Source organism: Rana temporaria, chromosome 1 (assembly GCF_905171775.1).
Source record: "Rana temporaria chromosome 1, aRanTem1.1, whole genome shotgun sequence".
NCBI classification, from domain to species: Eukaryota; Metazoa; Chordata; class Amphibia; order Anura; family Ranidae; genus Rana; species Rana temporaria.
Window position 1 is genome coordinate 143,993,726 of NC_053489.1, and position 14,921 is coordinate 144,008,646.

Genomic DNA, 14,921 nt, shown 5'->3' on the forward strand with positions numbered 1-14,921 from the left:
GAGGAGGGCTTGCAACTGGGTCTGCGTAGGTTTCCTATTGAACTGATGATCTAAGGCTGAATCATATCAAACTGAACCGGTAAAGGGAAAAAGATAAATCGAAGAGGAAAACTGTGAAAGTGTGTATATTTGGAAGGCAGAGAACAGATTTAACAGAGATCATGATGTCTAAGTTGAATCTTACTGGACTGGTACAGGGACACAGTGTTAAAAGGGTAGAAAGATCTTTCAAATAAGGAGAGAATGGAGATAATTAGAGAGCCTGAGTAAGGAGGGAGAGGTCTATGGCAGTAATTAAGTGGCTCTTCTATACCCAGTTGTGTATTTTGGTTTTGTGCTGCTCAAGGCAAGACTAGAATTTGGCGCCCTCCCCCCGTCTAAATTGTTCCCACTACTTCCTTTCACATGAGCAGTCCAATTGGATCCGTTTTGTCCGTTTTTCAGGCGGACCCAATTGGACCCTCAATTCTTCTCTATGGAGCAGCGGGTGTAATCTCCAATCCAATCCTGTCCACTAAAGACAAACCAAAGGGGACCTGTTCCCCCTCCGTCTGGGAAAATTGGATCAGATCGCAGTTGGGCGTAAACGGGCAGCAGAGTTCATTTACATCCATCTACCCATAGAGCAGAGCGGGCTTAGTAGAGGGCATGCGTGGCTCACTATACAGCAGCGGACAGGCAGGTAAGTAACTTTAATGCAGAAAAGTCCAACCATGTCTCTTCTACATTCAAATTCCTGTCTGTTCACCCATTATAAAACTCAGAACTAAAGTTCCACTTTAATATAGGACTTATAGTTTCAGCCATTTCCTCACTAAAAGTCTACCCCCCCCTTCCCCCAAGTACATACAGCTCCCCCCACCCCCTAGCTCCCCATTATCCCACCCTCCACTACAGAGCTCCAGCCACCCCTAGCCTTAGTACACAGAGCTCTCCCTTTCCTCCCATACCCAAGGCACAGCTCCCCCCAGAACAGAGTTTACACACTCCTTAGCCCTATAGTACATAGAGCTTTATCTCCCCCCAGGATAAAGTGCCCCCCTTCTCTCACCACCCCCCCCAGTACTCTCAACCTCACCCCCCAGGACAATGTGCCCCCTTCTATAACTACCCCCAGGACAAAGCACCCAGTACTTCTCTCACAACCCCCCCAGTACACTTAGTTTCCTCCTCCCAGAAAAAGTGCCCCCTTCTTCTCTCACCACCCCCCCCCCAGTACACTTAACCTCACCCCCCTGGACAAAGTGCCCCCTTCTTCTCTCACCACCCCCCAGGACAAATCGCCTCTTTCTTCTCTCACCACCCCCCCCCCCAGTACACTCAGATTCCTCCCCCCAGGACAAGGCGACCCCTTCTTCCCTCACCCCCTTCCCAGTACATTCAGCCTCCTTCCCCCATGACAAAGTGACCCCTTATTCTCTCACCCCCCAGTACACTCTGCTTCCCCCCCCAGGACAACACACCCCCTTCTTTTCTCACCAACCCCTCAGTACACTCAGCTCCCCCCCCCCAGGGTAAAGCATCCCCTTCTTCTCTCACCACCACCCCCCCCCCCAGTACACTCAGCTCCTCCTGCCCCACATTCTCTACATACCATGAGGTTTGTGAAGGGACCTATCCATGGCGTGTGAGGACGCTCTTCGTGTGAGCTTTGGCTCCCCCTCCTGCCCGTGTGCAACCTGCTTGTCGCTTGCCAGTGTTCTGGGACCCAGTGCCTGGTGATGGCTGGCCAGTCTGCAGCTGACCAGTGCCACTGTTGTTGCTCAACCACGGACATGTTGGCCGTGCTTGCTAGAAAATTACTTAGAACCCCCAAACATTATAAAAAAAAATCCAACACCCTAGAGAATAAGATGGCGGTCATTGCAATACTTTTTGTCACACCGTATTTGCGCAGCGGTCTTACAAGCGCACTTTTTTTGGAAAAAAATCCCTTTTTTGAATTAAAAAATAAGACAACAGTAAAGTTTCTTTTTATATTGTGAAAGATAATGTTACGACAATTAAATTGATACCCAACATGTCACGCTTCAAGATTGTGTCTGCTCGTGGATTGGCGACAAACTTTTACCCTTAAAAATCTCCATAGGCGACGTTTAAAAAATTCTACAGGTTGCATGTTTTGAGTTACAGAGGAGGTCTAGGGATAGAATTATTGCTCTCGCTCTGACGATTGCGGCGATACCTCACATGTGTGGTTTGAAAAAAAGCATGAGCTCGTCGGGATGGGGCGCTTTAAAAAAAAATCTTATTTGATTTACTTTATTTATTTTGATTTTAACACTGTTTTAAAAAAATAAAATAAAAATTGGGTCACTTTTATTCCTATTACAAGGAATGTAAACATAGAATAATAGAAAAAAGCATGACAGGTCCTCTTAAATATGAGATCTGGGGTCAAAAAGATCTCAGATCTCATATTTGGACTTAAATGCAATAAAAAATTAAATACAAATTTGTCATTTGAAAAAATTACAACAAATAAATGTCTCTTTAAGACTTATGGGCGGAAGTGACGATTTGACGTAGCTACGGCCCTGCAGTGATATGGAGACGGCTGGGGGGCCATCTTCCCCTCACTCGTCTACATGTACAGCAAGGGAAGCGGCGGAGGGCACCCTCCGCCGATAAAAGTGATCTTGCGGCGTATCCGCCGGAGAGACCACTTTTATCTTGTAGAGGACTGCCCACTGAAGAAGAGGATACCAGGGTTATGGTAGATAGTTGCTATCATAACAACGGTATTCCTCTTCAAACACATCACGTATAATGACGGTGGGTGATCCGGATGTGGTTAAAGAATAATGACAACTCCTCAGTGTGAAAGGGGTCTAAGGGATAATTTCACAAATGCAACAGCGGGGATACTTTTTGCAGTGGCGTTTGCATACCCCCATACAGCTGCCTTTGCCGCCTAGTGCGAGTGGTTGGGGGGGCAGTAAATATGTGGTTCAGCTCGTTACATTTGCCCCCAGGCGCAAATGTAACCTAGGTCTAAAGGCTCCAACAGAAAGTAAAGCTGAGTTTTCAGTGTAACAGAAACAATTTAACCTTTCAAATATTATTGTGAAATAGAGTGTCATGTATTTCTGAAACAGCTAAATGAAATGGCGATGTTAACTTTCCCGCAGAATATTTTTTATGTCTGCTTTTAATGATGGCCATTTATATAATTGAGGCATTAATATAATTGACTATCATCTGTCTGAAAGCTTAAAAAATCTCTGCCACATTTTCGCCAGAGTCGCTTATAACCACAGCAGTGTTATTTATTCAATTGGCAGTTACATGCTTTTTCTTTTTTTTGAAAATACTTACATGCTTTTTCTGTGCAACTTTTTAAGATCAATGGTTGTACTCTATGTATTTCACTTAAACATGGAAATGTAGTCATATGTAGGTCCATACTGAAAGTTCATATCTGTACTGTATAATGCAGCCATTGTAGCCAATGCAGACATTGAAGGTGTTGATCTCATTCTATTTTCTATTGTTTATGAACAATAACGGGCTTTTGTGATTATCATAACAATTTTTACTTTATCTAGTACCTTGAGTTATTCAGTGTTTTATAGGAGTGAATTTAAAATGTGAAAAGGGATCCTATAAGGCCTTGTTCACACAGGGCGTATTAATGTGTACCCCATGCAAGGGCTGTGCTTACCAGCATGGGGCGCTCTGGTATTCTGTGCATCCCTGTGCCGAAAGTTCCTTTGATGTATAATGGGACACAGCAGCTGTATAGACAGTGTGAATTTAGAGTCGGGCACCTGCACCCACACAGATGTCCGTGTAGCCGCTATGTCCCAATTCAAGTTTCTTGAATACAGAATCATGGCTACCTACTTAGATACTAGTCTTGGGGGTTTGAGTCCATTATTTCTGGCTAGAGTCAAGCAGGTATCTATTATGTTTTTTCCTAGGTTGTCAGGCATGTCATGTTCTATAGATGGCCATCATGAGGAATGGTTTCTAAATTAGGATTGGTAAATTTACAGAAGGAGTAAATCAGTATTAGGACTTAAAGGCAAATAAAAAACCTTATTAATGCAGTTATGTATTTATTAAGATCAAAAACATTTGTTGCTAGTAAAATTTAGATTTTCCTTTTTTTTTTTGTATCAGCCCCTTGTGATCCCCTTTCGAGCACCACTTTGGCCTCGTACACACGACCGAGTTTCTCGGCAAAAACCAGCAAGAAACTTGCTGTTTTTTTTTTTGCTGAGGAAACCGGCCGTGTGTACACTTTTCGACGAGGAAACTGTCGAGGATCTCGTCGAGCCAAAAAGAGAGCATGTCTTCTTTTTCCTCGACGGGAATGGAGAAATTTGGCTCGCCGAGATCCTCGGCAGCCTAACAAGGAACTCGACGAGCAAAAGGATGTGTTTCGCCCGTCGAGTTTCTTGGTCGTGTGTACGAGGCTTTAGAGTTGGAGAGGGAGGGTTCAATCAGATGTGCTGCTTGCAAATGTGCAGACAAGGTGGAGAGGTAAAACTCAAAAAAGAAAATATGGATGGTCGTACACCAAAAAAACTTTGAAAGGTAGTCTTTAATGGTAAAACAGGAAAAAGCACTACAAAGCACAGCAAGCAGTGGGGTATATATCTGACACGTTTCACACTGGGGTTCCGTGCTTAGTCAAGGTGGAGAGGTGACAGGAAAGTGAAGAAAAGTGGCAGCACATCCAGGAATTAAAATCAATGACTTATTATATTGGAACTCCATAAAAAGATGAAACATGACACACAAATGACTTAATGGTGCCCAATAGATGGGTTTCACACAAACGTGCTTACTCATCAAGTAATGAGTAAGCACGTTTGTGTGAAACCTGTCTACTGAGCACCTTTGGGTCGTTTGTCATGTTTCATATTTTTATGGAGTTCCAATAAAGTCATTGATTTTAATTTCTGGATGTGCTGCCACTTCTCTTAGTTTTCCTTGGACTTTTCTGGCTGCGGACCAGATGAGCATCCAGGTCTTCCCAGTAGTATACGGGGTCTCGCAGGTTGGTTTGGAGTGGTGTGTACCCTGCTCTCTCTTTCAAGGTGGAGAGGTGACCTAGCTGTATTACTTAAAGCAGGGGTGTCCTACCATTGACCTTCCTGGGCCACTTTGGAATTGTCTTAGGCCACATATAGAATATGTTCACAATAAGGATCGATGAGTAAAGAGAAAAGTCAGACAGATCACAAGTTCGATCAATGATATAGATAATGTACCTATCTGAGTAATAATTTTTTTAATCTGCAACTTTTCTTTTTTAGGTTCTGTTTTCTTTAGCAATGTGGAAGTCATGCTAATTTAAAAAAATATATACATAAGGGGATTGGATTTCAACTATACCATGCTGTGTGGTGAGGTAGAGGGGAGGTTGTGGGCAGGGGGCTTAGGAGGAGGGGGTTCAACTGAAATCATCTAAAATATTTTCATCATTGTTTTCGTCTGCTTCACGTATTCAGTGGCATTTAGTAAAATTATAATTAAGTCAATTGATGAAATCCATGATGAAAATCAATTCCAATTTTCCATTAGTCGACTAAAATCTAGTGGATTTAGTTAAAGTCTAATGCATTATTTAAAGTGGTTTTAAACCCTCACATATACCCCGTGAAGTGAATAGCCTCAGATGATACACAGGGATGAAACAAATCCTCCTGCATAGGTTTTACATGTATATCTGCTGTCTTCCCCCACTCTACACCTTTTCAAAAGTGCAGATTGTGTTAAAAATCTCTTTCTTTATCTTTCAGCAGTACATAGGGAAGGGTGGAGAGACTGCATTTACACTGCATGAGAGCTGATTGGAGTTAAGGCAGTGGTCATCAGCCATGTCCTCAGGGCACACTAACAGACCAGGTTTGCAAGATAACTGAAATACATAACAGGGGATATCATTTGCTGCTCAGTGATTCTAGTCTGCATCTCCCCAAGGTAATACAAAAAAACCTGGCCTGTTAGTGGGCCCTGAGGATAGGGTCGATGAGTTAAGGGACCCCCCACATAGGCAGAGAAACAAAGGAACACGCAAAGCTGTATTCTGAATAGACCTATCTCCCTCTAAGCACCCTCCATGACACAAATTTGTAGCTGATGTTATCTCAAGAACTTGTCAGAAGTGACTCATGCTGAAGAACGAAGCACCAGCGAGAAACGACACTTAGAGCTTTGGAGATAGACAAGTAAACACTTATAGCTGGATTCAGGTAGCCGTGCCTAACATTAGGCAGGCGTAGCGTATCTCATATACGCTACGCCACGTAAGTTAGAGAGGCAAGTGCTGTATTCACAAAGCACTTGCGTCCTAAGTTACGGCCGCGTAGCGTAAATGTGCCTAATTCAAATTGTGAAGAGTTGGGTGTTTTTTATGTAAATAAAGCATGACCCCACGTAAATGACGTTTTTAACGAACGGGGCATGCTCCGTCCGTGGACGTAACCCAGTGCGCATGCTCCAACTTACGCCGCAAAGACTCATTGCTTTCGACGTGTGCGTAAATTACGGCCAGCACCATTCACGGACGACTTACGCAAACAACGTAAAAAATTTAAAATTTGCCGCGGTTCCGACGTCCATACGTAACATTGGCTGCGCCATCTTTTTGGTGGAATATCTTTTGGCCTGAAAACGCCTTACGTAAACGGCGTATCTTTACTGAGACGGGCAAGCGTACGTTCGTGAATAGGCGTATCTCGCTGATTTACGCATTCTAGGCGTAAATCAGCGTACACGCTCCTAGCGGCCGGCCTAAATAGACAGCTAAGAAACGACGGCGCCGTATGGCTGAATTTTCATTGCATTCGGACCAAACTTGTGCAGAACCCTTTATTTTGTCCGCACCAGAATCAGATCGCATGGGTGTTCACACCCATGCGATCCGATTCCTGTTCGAATTTACAGTTCACAGTGCAATCTGTCATGTAAACAAATGACCCATTCACAATCTACAGGACTCAGCGCCTAAGTAAGGCTCAAGAGTTAACTGTTTTTAACTGGCTGATTAGGAGCTAGCATATTATTTTAGGGATTAGGTTAAGTGTTAAGGGTTCAGATAGTGGGATGGTTAGAATTTAGGATGGGCTAAAATTTTGGGAATAATTTTAGTCACTGTTAAGGGGAACTCCACCATTGCTAGTTGTTTCCATTTTGGAAAGTCAGACCCCCAAGTACAACAGTAGCGGCCTGCCAGTAATGAAAACCTATCACTTGGTGAGATGAAAAGGAAATAAACATGAGGGCTCTTCTCAAAGATTATTTAGTTCTAGAAACCATAAGAAAACACATGCAAAAGAACAGGTTTATTTTTGGTAAATAAGGCAGTATCTTATAGAAGCCAACATTTAGCTATCAATAAGCAAAGATCAGCAAAAATGTGATCCGATCACAGTTGCTTTGACTTGCTGCACTAGAGTTCCTTCTATTATTCCTGTACATATTTTGTATACTGAGCAGTGGATGTGCCAAAGAAAAGCCCAAAGCTGTGGAAGAAGAACCTCTAACCTCTGTTCTTGTGCATATGAAATTAAAAGTTTTATAAATCTCTGCTGAAAATAATGTAGTTCAAACACTGTATAATTATTTCTAAGCATTCATACAAAAGGAGTTCCAGCATTTGGAAAGGTTCTTGTGTCGGCTTTTGCAGAACATTAATGAGAAACAAAGGGATTGTTCTCAGAAAGTTTAGATTTCTTATTCAGTGAATAAAGCATTTACCATATTTTACTTTTCAGAACGTTTATAGAGATTTATTTTGTGACCTTCTATACTCTGTTAGTAAAACGCATCTCCCTACAGCTACGTTTATCCCTTACTTTATTTTATATGTACATCATTTTTTGGTATATACCTTGGATTTTTGTTTTTTGGTTTGGGTTGGAGATCACTATTGACACGTTATACCTTGACATTACAACAGACCATAGGTAAATGTAGCAGTGCTTGTTGTGGATTCTAAATAAATGGCACCGCGGATCATGCATTACTGTATGATAATACACTGTGTAGTGTATGTAAAGACTCTGTTTCATTTTTTTTAAATTATTATTATTATTATTATTATTATTATTATTATTATTATTATTATTATTATTATTATTAAATAGTACAGGGAAGGGTTGAAACTGTTATCAGGCAATTTTTTTGCTTCTTGTTATCCACTGAGAAGATTTCCCTTCTCTTTCTGTCTCGAAGAACCACCAGAAAATAAATGAAAAAACACTACAACATTTTTAGATCTTCTGATCTATTCACAGCACCCATTTCAGTGCTTTTTTTCCAACTATTTGTTATTGTTATGCACTGCAGCTTGTTGCAAATTGTTACAGCACAGCATAATGTACTGTACTGGGCTCTAAGGTGATCTGTTTATGGCCAGAGCAACCATCTGCCTGCTAGGGGCGCTGTGCAGAGAAAGGTATAGGGATCCTGTATATGATGTGGGCCCCAGGCAGAGCATTGTGTACTCGTACTGTGGTATTAGTCCTGACTCCTGGTGAGGCAATACTAAAATCTGGGGACCACAGGTCACCCTATCACCACTCCAGGTCTGTCCCTCTTATGTGGTTGGTCGCTATCCCTACCCTTATCCAAATTTTAAAAAACTCTGTAAAACATTTGCTGTGTGAATGTCTTAATTAGCAATTAGTTTGTAATGTCAGTTTCTATTTGTTGCCTTCACAAGGTGAGTGTAAAATTCTCTAACATTTATTCCTAAGCCTGGGTTCACACTATTGTGATGCTGGAACCAGCGCGATTCCAGTGCGGGTTCCCGCATCGCATCTCCCCCACAGGCAGTTCACACTGCCCTCTGCCAACTGCTACGTGTGTCAATACAAAGTTAATGACACCCCAGATCGGTTTGCAGATCGCAATGCGAACTGTGAATTCGGACAGGAATCAGATCGCATGGGTGTGAGCACCCATGCGATTTGATTCCAGTGCAGGGGAAAAAAAGATTCCTGCACCTTTTTCGTGCAAATCCAATGCCAGTTCAGCCATACAACTGTATGGCTGAATTCGCATTGCACAGACATCGCATTTGATCACCACAACAATGCTGTGCAGATCACATGCAATGTCTCTGTTCGCAATAGAGTGAACCCAGGCTCAAATGAAAAAAGCCTAAAGGACATTTGACTGGGAGAGTTAAAGAACATTTCACCAATAGAGAAAATAGCCTAAAGGCTGGCCATAGATGGATCAAAATTCGGGCAGTTCAGCAGGGTCTGGGCAAATTTCATCCATCTATGATAGTTCCCAAGCATGAGAAGTCGATCTAATGATTGACTCTTCATGAACAGACCTGTTGTAAAATTTTGTTTAGATCAGCACATGCAGCCAATTGGGTCCAACTTTTAGAATACAATGACACAACTGGGAGGATTCCGGCATCCACCTCAAATGTGTGGATGGGGAAATTTGTTCAGTTTTTTTGATCGGCCTGCCTGCTGTGGCCAACTTTACACAATATAGGCTAAAAACACTCAAGAGAGAGGGAGACCTCTGCACTGTGCACAAAGTATATGGAGAAGTATATGGAGAAATGTATGGAGAAGTTTATGGTGATTGAACTCCTATACAGAATTTATACAAGTTTACTGGACTGAAACAATGTTTGTATATCTGCAACATTGTATCTATTCTGTATTCACTCTCTGAAGTAGTTGATTCCTTACACTCACTGGTGTGTGCAGCCTTCTGCGTTAGGGTGTGCACCCAAAAGCTCAAACACACGTGTGTGTGTGTGTTTATAGTCCAGTTGGCTTAATTTACCTGGGGCCCAGGGACTTTTCTGGAGGATCACCATGAGCTAAGAGCCAGGTACCGGTAGTGTTCATTCCACCTGGGAACCAAGCTCTGCAACTATTAACCTATTGACTATTTAACGTCTTTTGGGTACAGGCGGAGGGATCTACTGCGCTGTGGTTCAGACAAGTAAAGCCCGCATTTATCCTCAGCGCGATCCACTATGCCCTAGATGTAAACAGGAGACAAGATCATTCTGGCATATGGTCTGGTCCTGTCCTAGACTTCAAGCGTTCTGGCAGGCGGTTGCGGACACTATGACAGGAGTGTGTGGGACGCTGGTTCCTCTGGACCCCTTGGTTCTCCTGCTTAGCCACCTGGAAGAGGTACAGGGTGACAGATACACCAAGCTCTGCTTGACTTTTTCCCTGTTCTATGCCAGGAGGGAGATCCTCCTTAAATGGAAATTGGCGGAGCCGCCCACGAGAGAGGCCTGGTGCCTCTGAGTTAATTCGCTGCTCCCCCTCTATAGACTCACGTATCATAACAGACAATGCCCAACAAGATACAAAAAGGCCTGGTCAGGATGGATAGAGTATAAGGGTTAACGTGTGGATACTTGAACTGATGGTGTGGTGGCGTCCCTGACTACTTAGCTGGTGGTCGCTCTTCCCCAAGTAAGTAACCCCCGAAGTAACACATCCTCATGCTTCTTTAGTGGGAATGGGAGTATAGTAACTTTGGATGTTACGCTTTATTTTACCATCATTAATGTCTATTATGTTTCTTGATCACTTTGTCATGTTATGCTTGGCTGGGACCGGACAATTGTAATGCTGATTTAATTTCCAAAAAAACATCTCTGTTAAAAAAAAATTAAAGCCCCATTCTGCCCTGCGGATTGATAGAAAAGAGGCTGGGACTTTAATTCAATTGTCAGAACCGCAGTGCAGTAGACCACTCTGCCTGAACCTGAAAGTGGTTAAATAGTCCCTTTTCTGACCCAGATCCTTAGCTGAACAATGGCACCTGGGAAGTTTAAAAAAAAAATAGCTGCAGCACAGTGGGGGGTGTTCAACATTTTTTAGTCTTAGGCCTCATACACACGATAGGTTAACCAGAGGACAACGGTCTGAAGGACCGTTTTCATCGGTCAAAACCGATCGTGTGTGGGCCCCATCGGTTATTTAACCATAGGTTAAAAAAAAGCCAACTTGCTTTAAAATTTAACCGATGGATTGATAACCGATTGGTCAAAACCGATCGTTAGTATGCAAAACCATTGGTTTAAAACCTGCGCATGCTCAGAATCAAGTCGACTCATGCTTGGAAGCATTGAACTTCATTTTTTTCAGCACGTCGTTGTGTTTTACGTCACCGCGTTCTGACACGATCGGTTATTTAACCTATGGTGTGTAGGCGTGATGGACCATCAGTCAGCTTCATCGGTTAACCCAGTGTTTCTCAATTCCAGTCCTCAGGCCCCCCCAACAGGTCAGGTTTTCAGGATTTCCCTCAGATGAAAAGGCTGTGGTGATTACTAAGGCAGTGAAACTGATCAAATCACCTGTGCAAAATAATGGAAATCCTGAAAACCTGACCTGTTGGGGGGCCTGAGGACTGGAATTGAGAAACACTGGGTTAACCTAAGACAATGGTCCTTCAGACCATTGTCCTCTGGTTAACCTATCGTGTGTACAGGGCTTTACCCCCCCCCCTGCTAAATTAGCAGGGCCAGACATAGCGTTGTGCACAGGTGATTAGGGTGTGTCCTTGCACACCCAGCACACCCCATGAGCACGATTGAGGTTAGCGTAGGCATCATTATACGTTTTTTCCACAATGCAGAAGTTTTGCTCATATTATTTCCTCTTCTCATCAAATGTTTTTAGCCTATAGTGTTATATTTTTTCTCTTGGTCAAATGTTCTTTAACTCTTGTAAGTCGAATGTTCTTAAGTTTTTTCTTTTTCTCTTGGGATTAAATGTTAGCAAATGTTACATTTGCCCTGTGGAAGGCAACTAATAGAAGCATTACATGTATTGTATGTGATTTTTGCTGGAATACTATTCGTAAAGCTATTTCTTTTTAAATAGATCCCTTTAGGTCTGTGCCTTAGAATATATGGAAGTAATTGGAACATTGGAATTGGATTACTCTGTTCCAATTCCCTCCATAGCATTTTCAGAGATATACAGTAGGTGAATGAAGCCTTATATTCAGTACAGGTTTCCTTTAATGATGCATTCATACGGCTGTGTCCAGTATTGTATAAATTGCTAACATACATTCCCTGCAAGGACACTAAATCATTCCATATACAGTTGACAGCTGCTATAAATTTACTGACATTCCCTGGAATTTTGAACACTTCTCCAAAATGTTTACGGTGTTTTATGACATGCATTGAAATCACTGATATACCCTAAAGTAATAAAGTTTTAAGCCGGAAAATTAGACGATTTTAGATTGTACATTAAAAAACCTTGACATTTCAAATAGTGTGTTCTGTCAGAATTAAAATTTGCTTTCTTTGAGCCACTTAAGTGCCATATAATAATTTACAGTTAATAAGATATGGGATTAAATCTCAACAAGGTGCAAAGTCATTAGCTCACAAAGAATAATATGAACGATCATGGCACAATCTTAAAATTATAGCTTTAACAGAAATAGAATGCAAAATGGAAGGCGTTAGGAATGTACACAGCAGTTGTCATTTTGGCGAGGCTTAGAACTTGATACAAATATATATTCTGCTGTGCAATGTTTAAAGATTTGGGGAAGATTAAAATCCTACCATGTCCTTGGTACAGGGTGTACCCACTGAAGTTATTACAGTTATTACATTAAACCCAATTCTAATTGTTTTTTGTTATAAGTTTATTGCGCAGCTGTTTTTTGTTTTTTTTAAGTAGCTTTAGCTGAAATACCACTTTGTGGCTGTGGCAATGTGTACTCATCTTAGCGTTATTATGTCCACTTGTAGGTAGGTAGGTAGTCAAGGGGCAGTTAAGCATTATATATAAACAACATTTTTAAAAAATATATATATATATTTTTTTTGCTATAAAACATATCTAATAAAAAAATCTAATGTTTTCATAGATTTTTCTAAATATTCTTTATTGAGTATTTTCAGATATACAGTTATGTTGAAACATAAATGAAATGTAATGATCAGTGTAGATTACAATAAAGAACTGTAGAGGTACACACTATCATTGCGTGCATCACCAGATTATGAAAACCAAAACATAACAATTCGAACAGTATGTTGTTTCCAAACAAAGTGCATCTACACTAGTTAAAGTGTTGATCGAGGGAGGGGAACGGTAGGGTGAAGGGGAAGGAGAGTAGAGATGGGAGGGTTGAAGGGGGAGGAGGACTGAGAAACTCGACAGAATCCATCAGGAAACTTGGTGGGAGAGCTTTTTTGCTGAGGAAACCGGTCGTGTGTACGTTTTTCATCGAGGAAACTGTCGAGGAACTTGACGAGGAAAAAAGAGAACAAGTTACTTAACACGCAGTAACATGAGATTAGCAAAAGCAGCCCCAAGGGTTGTGCCAGTGGAATCGAACTTCCCCTGCCATTGTATGTGTTGTACGTCACCGCGTTTGAGAACGAGGAGATTTTGTCTTGACCGTGTGTACGCAAAGCAAGCTTGTCGAGTTCCTCGACAAGCCTAACAAGGAACTCGTCAAGGAAAACGATGTGTCTTTTCCGACGAGTTCCTCGGTCGTGTGTACGAGGCCTGAGAGCATCAAGAGGAATTCCGTAAATCAATGGTTGTATCAAAGTTTCCATGGTTTCCATAGAATCATTTAAGTAGGATGTGTGTGTTTTCCATGAGACAGGATAGTCTCATAAGTATAGTGAGTTTGTAACAAATTTACCACTTCTGCAAGGGTAGGGACATCTTTCGATCTCCATTTTCTGGCTATCAGAATTTTTGTAGCTAAGAGAATGTGTGTTGTCACCAGACTGAGGTTAAGCGGTATGTCGTCAATGTTCAAGTTGAGAATAGCTAGTTGGGGGGTCAGTGAGACGGGAAAACGTATTATGTCCCGTAGTACTGATTCCACTATAATGTATTCATAGATTATGGCCTAAATGTATTCTGCTACATGTCTTTGGTAAAAAAAATATATAAAAAAACAATAAGTGTATATTGATTGGTTTGCATTAAAGTTATAGTGTCTACAAACAATAGTGTATCTATACTGGAATTTTTATTTATTTATGTAAATATTTTATACTACTAATAGTGGAGATCAGCAATTTATAATGGGACCGTGATAGTGCGGCGGACAATCTGACACTGAGTGGGAACTGATTAACTGCCACAGTTATCACCAGTGACACTAATACAGTGATCAGTGATACTACTATACACTGTCACTGTACTAATGACACTGGCTGGGAGGGGGTAAAATCTTAGGTAATCAAGAGGTTAAATGTGTAATAGTTTAAAGTCTAATTTGTGTAATGAGTGCTGCTTTTTGCAACAGATCTTGTTTCTCCTCCCTGCTTTGCAGAGAGATTGTTCCCTGTGTACAGAGGCCTGTGTTGATTGTGAACACAGGGCTCTGGGCTGTGATTGAATAGAGTGGATCAGCAGGTTCCAGCCATGAGTCTTTGGCCAGGACCTGCTGACAAACTCCTGCTGTGTACAATCACAGTGGGTGTCTGTGCCCTACACCTGGAAACAGGCAGCAACGTAGCAGTATGGTGCTTTGAAAAAAGGTGATGGTGTCTGCGCTGTGTAACAGAGACAAGAGGGAGGGGGAGGGGAAAGGAGATAGATAATGTGACTATAATACACTCTATATGCATAAAAAAGTGTCTATATAGACTACCAAATATTTCAGATCTCTGCCTGGATCGTATGGTGCTTTGCCTGTATGGGCCACCTATACGCAGAACATGGACATATATGTGCATGTTGTATTTATCAATTTATACTTCATCACATCTAATGAAAGTAAAAACAAAACGTCTTGCAACTTTAGGAAAAATAGATAGGTATTGCTGTTAAATGAATAATAAAGGAGCACATACCAGGAAAAATAATCCATTGGCGTGTCCTCACATTGTGTGTGCCCTTATACTAATTGTTTATATTGATTTTGTCTGATTTACTTTTTATTTTTCTGTTTCTCCCCTGGGGTCCGTG

At 41.7% G+C, this 14,921-nt stretch overlaps 1 protein-coding gene across 1 annotated transcript in view; it reads left to right on the forward strand.

Annotated features, from left to right (window-relative positions):
- LVRN (laeverin) overlaps nucleotides 1-14,921 on the forward strand; it is a 200,482-nt gene that overhangs the window by 77,318 nt on the left and 108,243 nt on the right. The window lies entirely within an intron of this gene.